We start from the raw sequence: 14807 nt of genomic DNA on the forward strand, positions 1-14807 counted from the left end.
CCGACACCAGTGCTTTGGAATTTAGCTAAAAGCATAATTACATGCAAAATACCACTGGGAGAGGGGCAAAGGAGGAACCAGGAGTACAATTACAGATGTGGCTCCAATATACAGCATTGTTCGCATATCAATTTTAGCCAACACAATTACAGTCTGAAGTGTTTCCTTAATCATAGAGAATGAATTGCATCAAACTAATCGTGCTGGAGTAAAATGAGTCTATGGATGTTTAGAAATGTGACACGCACAAGGATCCATTCTATCTAAAGTTTAGCAACACAAAGGTCTAGGTCGACAACACATAATTTTGTAGAAATTCATTTTTTTGTAGTTTATATCGAAAGCTCATGACATGTAGAAGAAAAAAAAAACATACCTCTAGCACAACTTTTTCAATTGTACACCATGTACCTTTGTAGAAAATTATTGCTATATTGTCCTCCAAAGACTAAACCTGCCTCCTTCTCAATCATTTTGTAGACTTGCGAGTACAGAAAAGAGTCAAAGGTTTCCTAATGGAGCAAAGTGTCACTTTTGTGAATTTTCCAGAACGTACAAATCTCTGGCTAATGAAGACATGTCCATCATCTAAAAAAAAACTGTTTTCATTGTGCATGTCCTTTAAATCACATTATTTGTTAATGGATAATTAAAAAATGTCAATCATTTTTATGGGAAAAGTATGTGGACTTTTATAACTGGGATTTCTATGCCCTATGTAGAGAATGCTCACCTTGATAGGTATTGTAAGAAGGCATATATAGTGTACTTTAAATATTTGCACCTGAGTGGTTGATGATTCTAAACCTAGAAAAAAAATCAATGATTTTTAACCTTAAGCCAAATATCATAAAGGCCTGAATTAAAAAAAAATGAAATCAATGTGTGTTGCCTAAAATATTTATTCTAGGGACTAGAGATGAGTGAGCATTGTGAAATTCGACTTCACCAACTTTGCCGCATTCTCCCCAACAACTTGATTTGAGGAGAATAAATTTGCACAATTTCAGTACTGGAAAGCTTGTAATTGATCTGAAAATGCATGTGTGGGAGAGGAGAAAGAGAGAATATCTCACAGACTATAAAAGTTTACACGTTACAGGGGAGAAAAAGAAGACACCGCTGACCATAAGAGCTTACTACTTTCAGGCAAGAGAGAGGGAACCAGAGAGGAACCCATTGATCATAAGAGCTTACATTTTACAGGAGAAAGTGAGGACCCTGCTGACCATAAAGGTATGTACCGCACCACGATGCAGATTAGAAGCAGAAATTTCCTGAGCGTTTTTTTCTCTCCATGGCAGAAAAAACACATGCAGATTTACGTGTTTTTGACGCGTTTTTACATGCGTTTTTTGAAGCGTTTTTGAGCATCAATTAATAATTTTTGGAGCTAAATAAAGTTGGTGGGACATTGCTTAAGCCCTTGGTTTACCATAAGAGCTGGGGTGAGTATATTGCTTCATTTAAATGATTAAAGAACGTGTCTGTTGTATTTCAAATACAGTGTTTACACTGTCTGTCTGTTTCTTTACTTTGTTTGGTCATGAAAAGGTCTGATTGACACCTTGACATCACCAAACAAAAGAGCTGGGTGTCAGCTAGTCCCATTCACCCAATCTATATTAGCATTTCTATTCACGTAATTTATGCGTCTGCTGTGAGATGTTTTTTCCTAGTCTGGGAAGGTGCCATTAGACAAACATTTCCCTGCTCATAATTAACATCTCACAGCTGGTTGGTTAGCCGCTATGCCCCCCCAATCAGCACTCAGCAGAGCTTTGGACACAACTTATTTATGTTGCATCCAAATCGCGGTGTTCTAATTTTGTTGTTGTAACATGTGAATCCACCGAATATAATGACACTTCAATCGGTCAAGATCCCACAACGATCCAGATCATTTCTACAGCTGTGACATCAGCAATCACTGCAGGAAAGGTCACTGGGGTTCATCAGCTGAAGATCAGCTGATGAGCCCCGGTGAGCTAGAGAGCGTGGGAAAATTCTTGTGAATGTCCCCACGCTCAGCATCAGCTGATCAGTCATGAGACCGATCAGCTGATTACCGGCTTTAGAAATCAGCTAATGGTCACTTGACCATCAGCTGACTGCTGCGGCACTGATCATCTGATGGTCACCCGACCATCAGGTGATCAGTGATGTCACCGCAGGTCCTGGAAGTACACTGCGGGATGCAAGCCGATGCCCCACAGTTTACATCGAGTCGCCGACAAGACAGCATCACCCAGGAGGACACCGGGGGCCCCCGGACTGGTGAGTGTGAGGTTTATTTTTTATTTTTACTTTCTTTTTGCTTCTTTTTTACACTGCCGCCGGCACGCGGGCTGGGAGAAGCAGGCTTCTGCTTCTCCCATCCACGCTGCTCTTGTTGTTATCAGCCAGAGGAGCGGTCAGATGAGAAGAGTAGCAGCCTCCTTTCCCGACTCGGGTACCAGCCGCGGCGCAATTGTTTTACATTGAAACGGAGCAAATCTGCATGTATAGATATTATACATGCAGGTTTGCTGCTATTCAATGCAAGTCAATTTCGTTGAAAAATCGCGCCAAAATTGGTTGTGCTGCGGTTTGTGCCGCAATGATGATCTGCAGTGGAAATTTCCGCATCATGTGCACAGCACATGCGGATTATCATTGCAGTACATGGCAGAACTCTTACCAAGCAGTTTTAATGTGTTTCGCATGCGGAAACGCATTAAAACCGCATTGCGTGAACTCAGTCTAAGAGCTTACACTCTACTGAAGAGATAAACTTACTCAGTGACTTTGGAGATTAAAAACTACTCCGCTGTACTGTGCTTCACTGGGAACTGCTGATTTCTAATGGCCCAGGTACTGACCACCAATATACAACGTTTGATAATCTGTAAGAAGTAATTGCTGCAGGGCTAATGGCAATGAGAAATGATGCTTGCATCCTCTCTGATGCTTCAGCAGTGAGGGAAATGGTGCCGGGCAAGGTTTTTTTTGCGAGCCTCTAACTCTCAAAATGTTCGAATTTACGTTAAACCACAAATTTCAGGAAATTCAACGTGAACTCGATCCTCCGCGGATTGACTCATCTCTACTCTACACACTGTGTTTAAACTGGGAAGTGCAAATGATGTATAAGATCAGCAATAAAAGATAAAATTTAAATTTATCATAGTAAAGTATGTCTATATGAGACAGTAAGATAAATATTGCTTTTGGTAACATTTGTATGTACAATAGCCACTGCAGTCTTGTGAAAAGGTGACGCTTCTTGTAGGCACCAAGATGATTCTGTTGGAAAGGACCATTAGATCCTCTTTGCTTAATTATTCAAACCACTGATCATATGTCAGTAGTCTGAATAGTTATCTTGTGGAAAGGGACATCAAATTGGTTGTCCAGGATTAGAAAAAACATCAAACTTTGGTTAAGCTACTACTCTGCTTTTAAAGCTAAAATCAAGGCAAATGATCTGGTTTCAGATATACAGTTGGTGAAATAAGTATTGAACATGCCACCAATTTCTAAATAAATATATTTCTAAATGTATGAAGTGTGATTTTGGCCAATTCTTCCTCAAAAACACTCTTCAAATCCTGACAGCTACCTGAGCTCCTTCTGTGAACTCTGAGCTTTAGTTCCTTCCATAAATTTTCTATTGGATTCAGGTCAGGTGATTGGCTGGACCATTCTAACAGCTTCATTTTCTTTCTCTGAAACAAATTGAGTTAGCTTGGCTGTGCAGCAGATTTTTATCAGGAATGACTCCGTACAATTGTCCATTCATCCTTCCTTCAATTATATGAAGTTTGCCAGTGCTGTACGCTGAAAACCAGCCAACAACATGATGTTCCCACCTTCAACCTTTACTGTTTGTATGGGGTTTTGGGGGAGATATGCAGATCCCTCTGGCCTCCAAACATGGTTTTTATTATTTCATCCAAAGAGTTAAATTTTTGTCTCATCTGACCAGACTGTATTTTCCCAGAATTTCACAGGCTTGTCTAAATGTTGTTGCGCAAACAATAAACACACTTGAACATGCTTTTTGTTCAGCAATGGAGTCTTGTGTGGTGAGCCTACATACAAGCCATGGAGGTTGCGTGCATTACTTATTGTTTTATTTGAAACAATTGTACTTGCTGATTACAAGTCTTTCTGTAGCTCTCCATAGGTGGTCTTTGGCTGTTGCGCAATTCTTCAGATAATTATTTTCACTCCTCTGTCTGAAATTTTGCGAGGATCACCCACCTGGTCATTGGTGGTTTAATGATGTTATGATGTTCTTTCCACTTCTGGATTATGGCCCCAAAAGTGCTCACTAGAACCTTTAGTAGTTTAGAAATTCTTATGTAAATAATGCCATCAGTATGTTTTGCAACAATAAGGTTGCAAATTTCTTGAGACAGCTCACTGGTTTTACCCATCATGAAATGTTTCTTGTGTGGCACTTTGGAATGATAGACCTTTTAACAGGCCATCAGTTGAACCTGCTGATATTATTTTTCATTAAGTGGAAGGATTGCCTTCTAATTGCTGAAATATTTCAGCTGGTGTCATGACGTTCCATGGATTTTTGCATCTCTCTTTCTTCAATACTTTTTCCCTGTGTCATTTCTCATTATTACACATAACTTAATTTATGGACATCTATGGTTTGATTTATTTGTTTGTGTGGATTGGATGGGTTGTTACTGACATCTTATGAGAATTTCTTGTCAATAGCACCTTTAGAAATATATTTACTGAGAAAAATGGTGACATTTTTAATACTTATTTCACCCGCTGTATTTCCCCTACATAGAGGGGTACAGCTAGGGTGACACGTCATCTTACAAGTTTCAAATCCAATAATGGCTTTCCAGAATTGTCAGTTGCATGAAAAATGGTGCCATTTACAGACGACATGTTGTTATATTTAGGTAAATTGCCTCACTGCCTGAAAGAAGCCATGCACATTATCAATAGCTTTGGGTATCTCTCTAGCCTTACCATTAACAGGGAAAAATCATTTCTAATGCTGGTGGGAATGTAGTCTGCTGAGGTGGCTGGAGTGACAGGCCAACTGAAATAGTTCCCAGGGCTGGGACGAGGGGTTGGTGAAAGTAGTTTCTCATTACAGTATGGCACCATCTGACTTTAAATACTAAGGGGCTCAATAACTTTAAAAAAAAACAAAAAAAAAACTATTTCTTCAAAATTCTGCTGTAATAGATCAACACTGCAAATAAGCTGATAATAACGCACTGAAGATACAGAGGATGTAATGAGAACAGCAATGAAGAAGAGGGAAGAACTCATTGGTTCTAGAGCAGAGTCTATCACATCTTTTAACAGCTACCTACATTACCCAACTTGGTGCTTTTTCTTAGCGCACACGGGGAGGTGCCCTGTCTGCAGATAGAGGAGCCGGTCAGTTCTTGTAGGGTTGGTGCACAAGGAAGATGTTTTCATGTGACACCATACAAATGTAATGATAGCAACTCAATAAATAGAGAATATATTTACAGTGCAGGAACTTCAAATGATTTTAAATGAGGTGCATTAATGAGGGCTGGTGTAGGGAAGACTGACATTGCTGCCAAGTTCAATCTATTCAGTGGAAGAGAGCCTGTAGTAAAGCAGCTCTAGAATGCACAAAAACCTAATGAATAAATTTACACTATGATTGCTGCATGTGTGCCCCTTTCCAATGTACAGCTCCTTTTCTACTGAACCACTTGAACCTTTTCAACTATCTGGGTAGCCCAGTACCCAGTGTGCCCCTGCAGACCATGAGGGTGTCAGCTTTGATTAATTGTAATGTGTTGGTATTTTGTAAGAAGAGAGCATATGGTATTCACATGTAATGTACAGTGGGTGTATGCATGGGATGTGTGTGCAGGACATGTAAGGGAGTGTAAAGTGTGTTTGGAGTGTATGGAGGTGTACAGGTGTTCAGAGTATATGTCTGCTGTATACAGTTAGGTCCATATATATTTGGACAGAGACAACATTTTTTTAATTTTGGTTCTAGACATTACCACAATGAATTTTAAACAAAACAATTCAGATGCAGTTGAAGTTCAGACTTTCAGCTTTCATTTGAGGGTATCCACATTAAAATTGGATGAAGGGTTTAGGAGTTTCAGCTCCTTAACATGTGCCTCCCTGTTTTTAAAGGGACCAAAAGTAATTGGACAGATTAAATAATTGTAAATAAAATGTTCATTTCTAGTACTTGGTTGAAAACCCTTTGTTGGCAACGACTACCTGAAGTCTTGAACTCATGGACATCACCAGACGCTGTGTTTCCTCCTTTTTGATGCTCTGCCAGGCCTTCACTGCAGTGGTTTTCAGTTGCTGTTTGTTTGTGGGCCTTTCTGTCTGAAGTTTAGTCTTTAACAAGTGAAATGCATTCTCAATTGGGTTGAGATCAGGTGACTGACTTGGCCATTCAAGAATATTCCACTTCTTTGCTTTAATAAACTCCTGGGTTGCTTTGGCTTTATGTTTTGGGTCATTGTCCATCTGTAGTATGAAACGACGACCAATCAGTTTGGCTGCATTTGGCTGGATCTGAGCACACAGTATGGCTCTGAATACATCAGAATTCATTCAGCTGCTTCTGTCCTGTGTCACATCATCAATAAACACTAGTGACCCAGTGCCACTGGCAGCCATGCATGCCCAAGCCATCACACTGCCGTGTTTTACAGATGATGTGGTATGCTTTGCAGCATGAGCTGTACCACGCCTTCGCTATACTTTTCTCTTTCCATCATTCTGGTAGAGGTTGATCTTGGTTTCATCTGTCCAAAGAATGTTCTTCCAGAACTGTGCTGACTTTTTTAGATGTTTTTAGCAAAGTCCAGTCTAGCCTTTTTATTCTTGATGCTTATGAGTGGCTTGCACCGTGCAGTGAACCCTCTGTATTTACTTTCATGCAGTCTTCTCTTTATTGTAGACTTGGATATTGATACGCCTACTTCCTGGAGAGTGTTGTTCACTTGGTTGGCTGTTGTGAAGGGGTTTCTCTTCACCATGGAGATTATTCTGCGATCATCCACCACTGTTGTCTTCCGTGGGCTCCCAGGTCTTTTTGCATTGATGAGTTCACCAGTGCTTTCTTTCTTTCTCAGGATGTACCAAACTGTAGATTTTGCCACTACTAATATTGTAGCAATTTCTCGGATGCTTTTTTTCTGATTTTGCAGCTTAAGGATGGCTTGTTTCACCTGCATGAAGAGCTCCTTTGACCGCATGTTTACTTCACAGCAAAACCTTCCAAATGCAAGCACCGCACCTCAAATCAACTCCAGACCTTTTATCTGCTTAATTGAGAATGACATAATGAAGGGATTGCCCACACCTGTCCATGAAATAGCCTTAGAGTCAATTGTCCAATTACTTTTGGTCCCTTTAAAAACTGCGTGGCACATGTTAAGGAGCTGAAACTCCTAAACCCTTCATCCAATTTTAATGTGGATACCCTCAAATGAAAGCTGAAAGTCTGAACTTCAACAACATCTGAATTGTTTTGTTTAAAATTCATTGTGGTAATGTCTAGAACCAAAATTAGAAAAATGTTGTCTCTGTCCAAATATATATGGACCTAACTGTATGTACAAGTCTGCAGAGTTTACAGTCATGGCCGAAAGGCACCCTTGAAATTGCTCTAGAAAATGAAGTATTTCTTCAGAAAATTATTGCAATTACACATATTTTGTAATGTACCTGTTTATTTCCTTTGTGTTCATTGGAACAACGCAAAAAAAAAAAACCAGGAAAAAAAGGCAAATTGGACATAATTTCACAAAACTCCCAAAATGGGCCTAATAAAATTGTTGTAATGTACCTGTTTATTTCCTTTGTGTTCATTGGAACAACGCGAAAAAAAAAAAACAGAGGAAAAAAAGGCAAATTGGACATAATTTCACAAAACTCCCAAAATAGGCCTAATAAAATTGTTGGCACCCTTAATTTAATATTTGGTTCCACACCCTTTGGAATAAATAATTGCAATCAATCGCTTCCTATAACTATCAACAAGCTACTTACACCTCTCAACTAGAATTTTGGACCACTCTTCTTTAGCAAACTGCCCAAGGTCTCTCATATTTGAAGGGTGCCTTCTCCCAACAGCAATTTTAAGATCACTCCACAGGTGTTCAATAGGATTTAGATCCAGACTGATTGCTGACCACTTCAGAACTCTTCATCACTTTTTGGGGTCATTGTCCTTCTGGAAGACCCATGACCTAGGACGCAAACCGAGCTTTCTGACACTGGGTAAGACATTGTGACCCAAAATCCATTGAGAATCTTCAGATTTCATGATGTCTTGCACACAGTCAAGTCACCCAGTGTCAAAGGCATAAAAACAGCCCCAAAACATCTTTGAACCTCCACCATATTTGCCTGTTCTTTTCTTTGTAGGCCTCATTCCATTTTCGGTAAACAGTAGAATGATGTGCTTTATCAAAAAGCTCTATCTTGGTCTCATCTGTCCACAAGAGGTTTTCCAAGAAGGATTTTGGATTACTCACATACATTTTGGCGAACTGCAGTCCAGCTTTTTTATGTCTCTGTGTCAGCAGTGGAGCCCTTCTGGGTCTCCTGACAGAGTATTTCATGTCATACAAATGTCATTGGATAGTTTGTGCTGACACTAGTGATGAGAGAGCATGCTCGCTACTGCTAGGCAGGCAGGCAGTCTATGTGGCAGACTGCAGTGCATGTAGCAGCAAGGTCCATTCCAATTCTGTCTGCTGCTGCTTTTACAGATATTTCTAGAAATAGCCCCAGGTATCAGGGGCCAGGAATAATTTTTTTGGGATCCTAATCCTGATTATTTGCTTAAAAAGCAATCCAGAGAACACAGTTTTTCTGCTCCATTTGCTTGTTGGCACTGCAGAATACAGCCAGATCCTTTCCATATTACAGCGCTAAAAATCCATCTATTTAAAACTGTGGTTTGTCCGTCACATGGATCACATAAAAGTGTGTTCAAAATTCTGCCATTTCTGGCCTCCATTGAAATTTTGTTGCAGTGTGTCAGTGAAGTTATTGACACGAGGTTGCTATTAAAAATAGTTACCTACAGGCCAGCTATATAAAACTGCGGTTTGTCCGTCACATGGATCACATATAAGTGCGCTTAAAATTCTGCCATTTTTGGCCTCCATCGAAATTTTGTTGCAGTGTGTCAGTGAAGTTATTGACACGAGGTCGCTGTTAAGAATAGTTAACTACAGGCCAGCTATTTAAAACTGTGGTTTGTCCATCACACGGATCTCATATAAGTGCGTTAAAAATTCTGCCATTTCTGGCCTCCATTGAAATTTTGTAGCAGTGTGTTAATGAAGTTATTGACACGAGGTTGCTATTAAAAATAGTTACCTACAGGCTAGCTATTTAAAACTGTGGTTTGTCCGTCACACGGATCACATATAAGTGCGCTTAAAATTCTGCCATTTTTGGCCTCCATCGAAATTTTGTTGCAGTGTGTCAGTGAAGTTATTGACACGAGGTCACTGTTAAAAATAGTTACCTAAAGGCCAGCTATTTAAAACTGTGGTTTGTCCGTCACACGGATCTCATATAAGTGAGTTCAAAATTCTGCCATTTCTGGCCTCCATTTAAATTTTGTTGCAGTGTGTTAGTGAAGTTATTGACACCAGCTCGCTGTTAAAAATTGTTACCTACAGGCCAGCTATTTAAAACTGTGGTTTGTCCGTCACGCGTATCACATATCACTGCGGTTCAAATCCAGCCATTTGTAGTGAAAGTGAAAAATATTGTCCTCTATTTAAAATGGGCAAGGCGCATGACAAGGGACGGGGAAGTGGATGTAATGGTGATGATGGTGCATGCAGAGGACGAGGCCGAGGCCATGGGCTAGCTGAAATTGTGCCACAACAAACACCCACATCTTCTGGTAAGACCTTCCTGTCCCAATTAATAAAGGACCGCAGAACCCCACTATTGAACACAGAGCAGTGTGAAAAGGTTATTGGTTGGATAGCAGATAATGCTTCCAGTCACTTAGCCACCACCACCCTGTCTTCCACAAGGTCAAGTCTCAGTAGCTGTGAGTCTGGACTGCATATTCCTCACCTTGATCCTCATTCCTCCAACCATGCCGAGTGCCCGGAGACAACTGATCCCACACTTGGACACTCCGAAGAGCTGTTCACTTTTCCATTTATAGATTCAGGCCTCTCGCCCGGTCCACTTGAAGCGGGGCAAGAGGAGATCGCATGCAGCGATGCCCAAGTATTTGAGCAGCCACAGTCACACGAAGGCGACGGTGGGAAACTGTCACAAGAGGTGGACGATGATGACACACAATTGCCAGAAAGTCAGGAGGAGGATCAGGGTGTGGAAGTGGAAGACGAGGTGGTAGATGATATAGTAACTGACCCAAACCGGCAGGTGGACATACAGAGCGAGGACAGCAGCACATAGGAGGAGGCATAGCACCACAACAGGCAGGAAGAAGCAGTGTGTTGGCCGCAGGCAGAAGGTAGGCAACCGTTTCCTGTAACATCAACATGATGGAAGTTGCCAGTACAACTGTTAGGTCTTCCCGAGTCTGGTTGTTTTTAAAAGACTCTGCTGAAAACCCCAAAAATACCATTTGCACCATATGCAAGGCCAGCATCAGGAGGGGTAGCAAAACTATCAGCCTGACCACCACCAGCATGATCATGCACATGGCAGCAAAGCACCCGGCTAAGTTGGCTGAACCCCAGGGTCCAGGAACAGTGTCTGTGGGTGGCACCACTGCTTCTTCCGCAGTTGTGCGTGCAAGCCAATCCTCTGTCCATGGTGCATGCAAAGATGCCTCCTGCCCTGTACCTGTCATTGCACACTCTCAAGTAGCACCATCAGCAAGCACATCCACATCCTTGTCACAGCACAGCGTTCAGTTGTCCCTACCCCAGTCCTCGGAATGCAAGCACAAATACGCAGAAAATGCACCACAATCCACAGCCTTTTAGGCTCATGGAGACAGAAGCTTTCTGCAACCTGATGGCGGTGGCCGTCCCTCGGTACTTGGTCCCCAGCCGCCACTATTTCTCCCGGTGTGCCATCCCCACATTACACGAGCACGTGTCCAACAACATTAGCCGTGCTCTCAACAAAGCAGTTACTGGGAAAGTCCACCTAACCACGGACACTTCGACAAGTGCTTGTGGTAAGGGACAGTACATCTCGCTGATGGCACACTGGGTTAACATAGTGGAAACCGGGACCCAGTCGCACCTTGGGATGGAACACGTCCTTGCGACGCTGAGGATTGCGGGTCCTGGGTCAATCAGGGTTGCCCCCACATTCTACAGCTCCTGCACATCCTCCTCTTCAGCATCCATCTTTGAAATGCAGCAATGCCTCGGCCAAGGGACATCAGGCTGTGCTGAAGCTAATATGCTTAGGTGACAAACCGCACAATGCTGAAGAGTTGTGGACAGCTCTGAAAGAGCAGGCAGATCTGTGGCAGACACCGCTGAACCTACAGCTAGGCATGGTCATATGTGACAATGGCCGGAATCTGGTGGCGGCTCTGAGGAGAGGCGAGCTCACACACGTACCATGCCTGGCCTATGTGCTTAACCTCGTGGTTCAGCGGTTCCTCAAAACCTACCCGGAGCTGCCGGATCTGCTTGTCAAAGTACGCCGTCTGTGTGCCCATTTTAGAAAGTCACCTACAGCTTCCGCCACCCTTGCCGTGTTTCAGCAGCGTTTGCAGCTTCTGGCTCACCGACTGGTGTGTGATGTCCCCACGCGTTGGAACTCTACATTGCAGATGTTGGGAAGGATTTGTAAGCAGAAGAGGGCAGTTGTTGACTACCAGCATCAACAAAGCCGTCAGTATTCAGTTCAGACTCCGCACATAAGACCTCAAGAGTGGACATGGATGTCAGACATATGTACCACCCTCCAAAACTTTGAGGACTCCACCAAGATGGTGAGCGACAATGATGCCATAATTAGCATCACCATCCCACTTCTCTGTCTTCTGAAATGCTGTCTGCTCACAATCAAAGAGGATGCATTGCAGGCAGAGCACAATGAGATGGAGCAAGGAACCATACAGGGTGAATACACACAGCCCAGCCTAATCTCATCCCATTGTGGATTGGGTGACAATGAGGAAGAGGAGCTAGCTTCATGCGCTATAGATGGTACTACCTGCACAACTGTCATACCGTCTGTTCAGCGTGGATTGCCTGAGGTCAGGGAGGAGGATAAGGATGAGAGCATGGTCAGTTGTCCTCTTGGTGAAGACACGGACGTCTTGCTGTTAGCAGTCTGTCACGCATGGCTGAGTTTATGTTACGCTGTCTTTCCCATGACCCTTGCATTCTCCAAATTTTGGGTGATAGTCATTACTGGTTGGTGACTCTTCTAGACTCACTCTACAAGAAGAACTTTCTATCACTTATTCCCGAGGCGGACAGGTCTACTAAAATGGGGCCGTACCAGAAGGCCCTTGTTGTGGAATTATTAAAAAGATAAAAGTTTGGGAAGATGGTGAGGGAGCACCTTGCCAACCGTACCAATGCCCTCCGTGATTCCTCTGTGAAGTATAATTATTGGGTATCCAAGCTGGACACGTGGCATAAACTGGCTCTTTATGCCTTGGAGGTCCTGGCCTGCCCCGCTGCTAGCATTTTGTCAGAGCGGGTTTTTAGTGCCGCTGGTGGAATTATAACTGATAAGCGAATGCCTGTCAACTGAAAATGCTGACAGGCTGACTCTTATAAAAATAAACAAGGACTGGATTGGACCAGACTTCTCAACACCACGGAATGATAGCAGCGTAACATAAACTCAAACCCAGTGTCTTTTTTTGGAAGGTCTATTTCCAAGCACCTCTTCACACCTAAACATAGGAATACGCTTCCTGATTTTGCTTATTTGCGCTTGTCCTCCTTCTCCTCATCCGCCATCACCATATCATTCAGCACATTTACCATATCACCTCCTCTACGTGTCTTGCAAGGGGAATTGGAGTTCCTCCAAATTTTTGGCAGCTTTTGCATTCACTGCATAGGCAAACACTATGGGAGACCCACTTCCTAATAATGGGAACATTTTTTCATGAGTCCCTCTACGTCTCTTCCAAGGGGCATTGCAGTGCCTCCAAATTTTTGGCAGCCGTTGCTTCACTGCATAGGCAAACACGATGGGAGACCCACATCCTAATAATGGGAACATTATTTTTAGGAGGCTCTCTGACCTCTTTGTCTCTTGCAAGGGGCATTGGAGTGCCTCCAAATTTTTGGCAGCCCTTTCAGTCACTGCATACGCAATAACAGCATAGGAGGCCCACTCGTTAATAATGGGAACAACAAAGCATAGCCGGCTGATGGCTCTCTAACAATAGCGAAGGCCAAATGTTGGCCCTTTAAGAATAGTAAGGGCCGCATGATGGCCCTATAAAAATAGCCTTTGTGACTTTCAGAGTCCCTCCATCATAAGTGAAACAGGATGTATCTGATGAAGTGTCACACACCACATGGCCAGATAAGGTTGTAAAATGTTAAAATAATATTTACCAGTGAATGCATTTGTCTTCATTGAAAGCAATGCAAAAGTGCAAAAACGCATCAAAAATGCTACGTGTGAACATAGCCCAAGGTGTGGAGGAGCGTTTTTGTTTTTGTATATTTATTTTGCCTTATATACAAGTCATTACCTTGGAAAGGATGTTCCTTAACATATTACCCAGGAAAATCCATTTAGGTTATTTTGTATGTTTTATTGTGAGTCATTAAAAGTGGTGTAATACCTCTGACAACGTTGTTGACAGCAGTGACCTGGGAGTCATAAATGCTTCCAGGGGTCTTCCCCATGCAGTTCCCATGTCATTTCAGCACTGTTCCCATCAATTTGGGCAATTTTTAGGCCCTTTTCAGACCACCGGGGGGAGCCACCTGAAAAATGCTTGAGTTTGACACTTACATTGGGCTCGTTGCTCGGGTCGAGCACCCAAGCATTCCAGTTTGCTCGACCCGAGCATCGAGCACCTGAGCATTTTGGTGCTCGCCCATCACTAGCTGACACCTATGCACCTTGAGCCTGCAGGGCAAGTTGAATTTCTTTGTAACTTGATTGGGGCTGCTTATCCACCATCCGGACTATCCTGCATTGCAACCTTTCATCATTTTGTCTCTTCCATCCGTGTGAAAGGAGATCAGCTATAGTGCCATGGGTTGCAAACTTCTTGATTATGTTGCACACTGTGGACAAAGGAACATCATCTGGAGATGGAATTGTATCCTTGAGATTGTTGATATCGTTCAACAATTTTGGTTCTCAAGTCCTCAGACAGTTCTCTTCTCCTATTTCTGTTCTCCATTCTTAGTGTGACACACACAGACACACAATGCAAAGACTGAGTCAACTTATACACTTTTTATCAGCTTTCAGGTGTGATTTTTATATTGCCCACACCTATTACTTGCCACTGGTGAGTTTGAATGAGCATCACATGGTTGGAATAAAGTTGTTTACTCATTAATTTTGGAAAGGTGCCAACAATTTTATCTGGCCCATTTTTGGGGTTCTGTGTGAAATTATGTCTGATTTGCCTTTTTTCTGTTTTTTTTGTGTTGTTCCAATACACACAAAATAAAATAAACGTGTGTAACAAAAACAATGTGTAATTGCAAACAGTTGCAATCATTTTCTGAGAGAAATACTTCATTTTCAGGAACAATTTCAAGGGTGCCAACACCCTGCATGTGTACAGATATGCAGAACATATATGTGCTGCATCTATACAGGTGTGCATAGTACATGTTTGCTATACTATATACAGT

The 14807-nt window shown here is 42.3% G+C and overlaps 1 protein-coding gene across 2 annotated transcripts in view; it reads right to left on the reverse strand.

Moving 5' to 3' along the window:
• CDH23 (cadherin related 23) overlaps positions 1-14807 on the reverse strand; it is a 1802240-nt gene that overhangs the window by 1216987 nt on the left and 570446 nt on the right. The window lies entirely within an intron of this gene.

This window comes from Phyllobates terribilis, unplaced genomic scaffold (assembly GCF_046119375.1).
Source record: "Phyllobates terribilis strain yellow unplaced genomic scaffold, ASM4611937v1 Scaffold_5__5_contigs__length_657084704, whole genome shotgun sequence".
NCBI classification, from domain to species: domain Eukaryota; kingdom Metazoa; phylum Chordata; class Amphibia; order Anura; family Dendrobatidae; genus Phyllobates; species Phyllobates terribilis.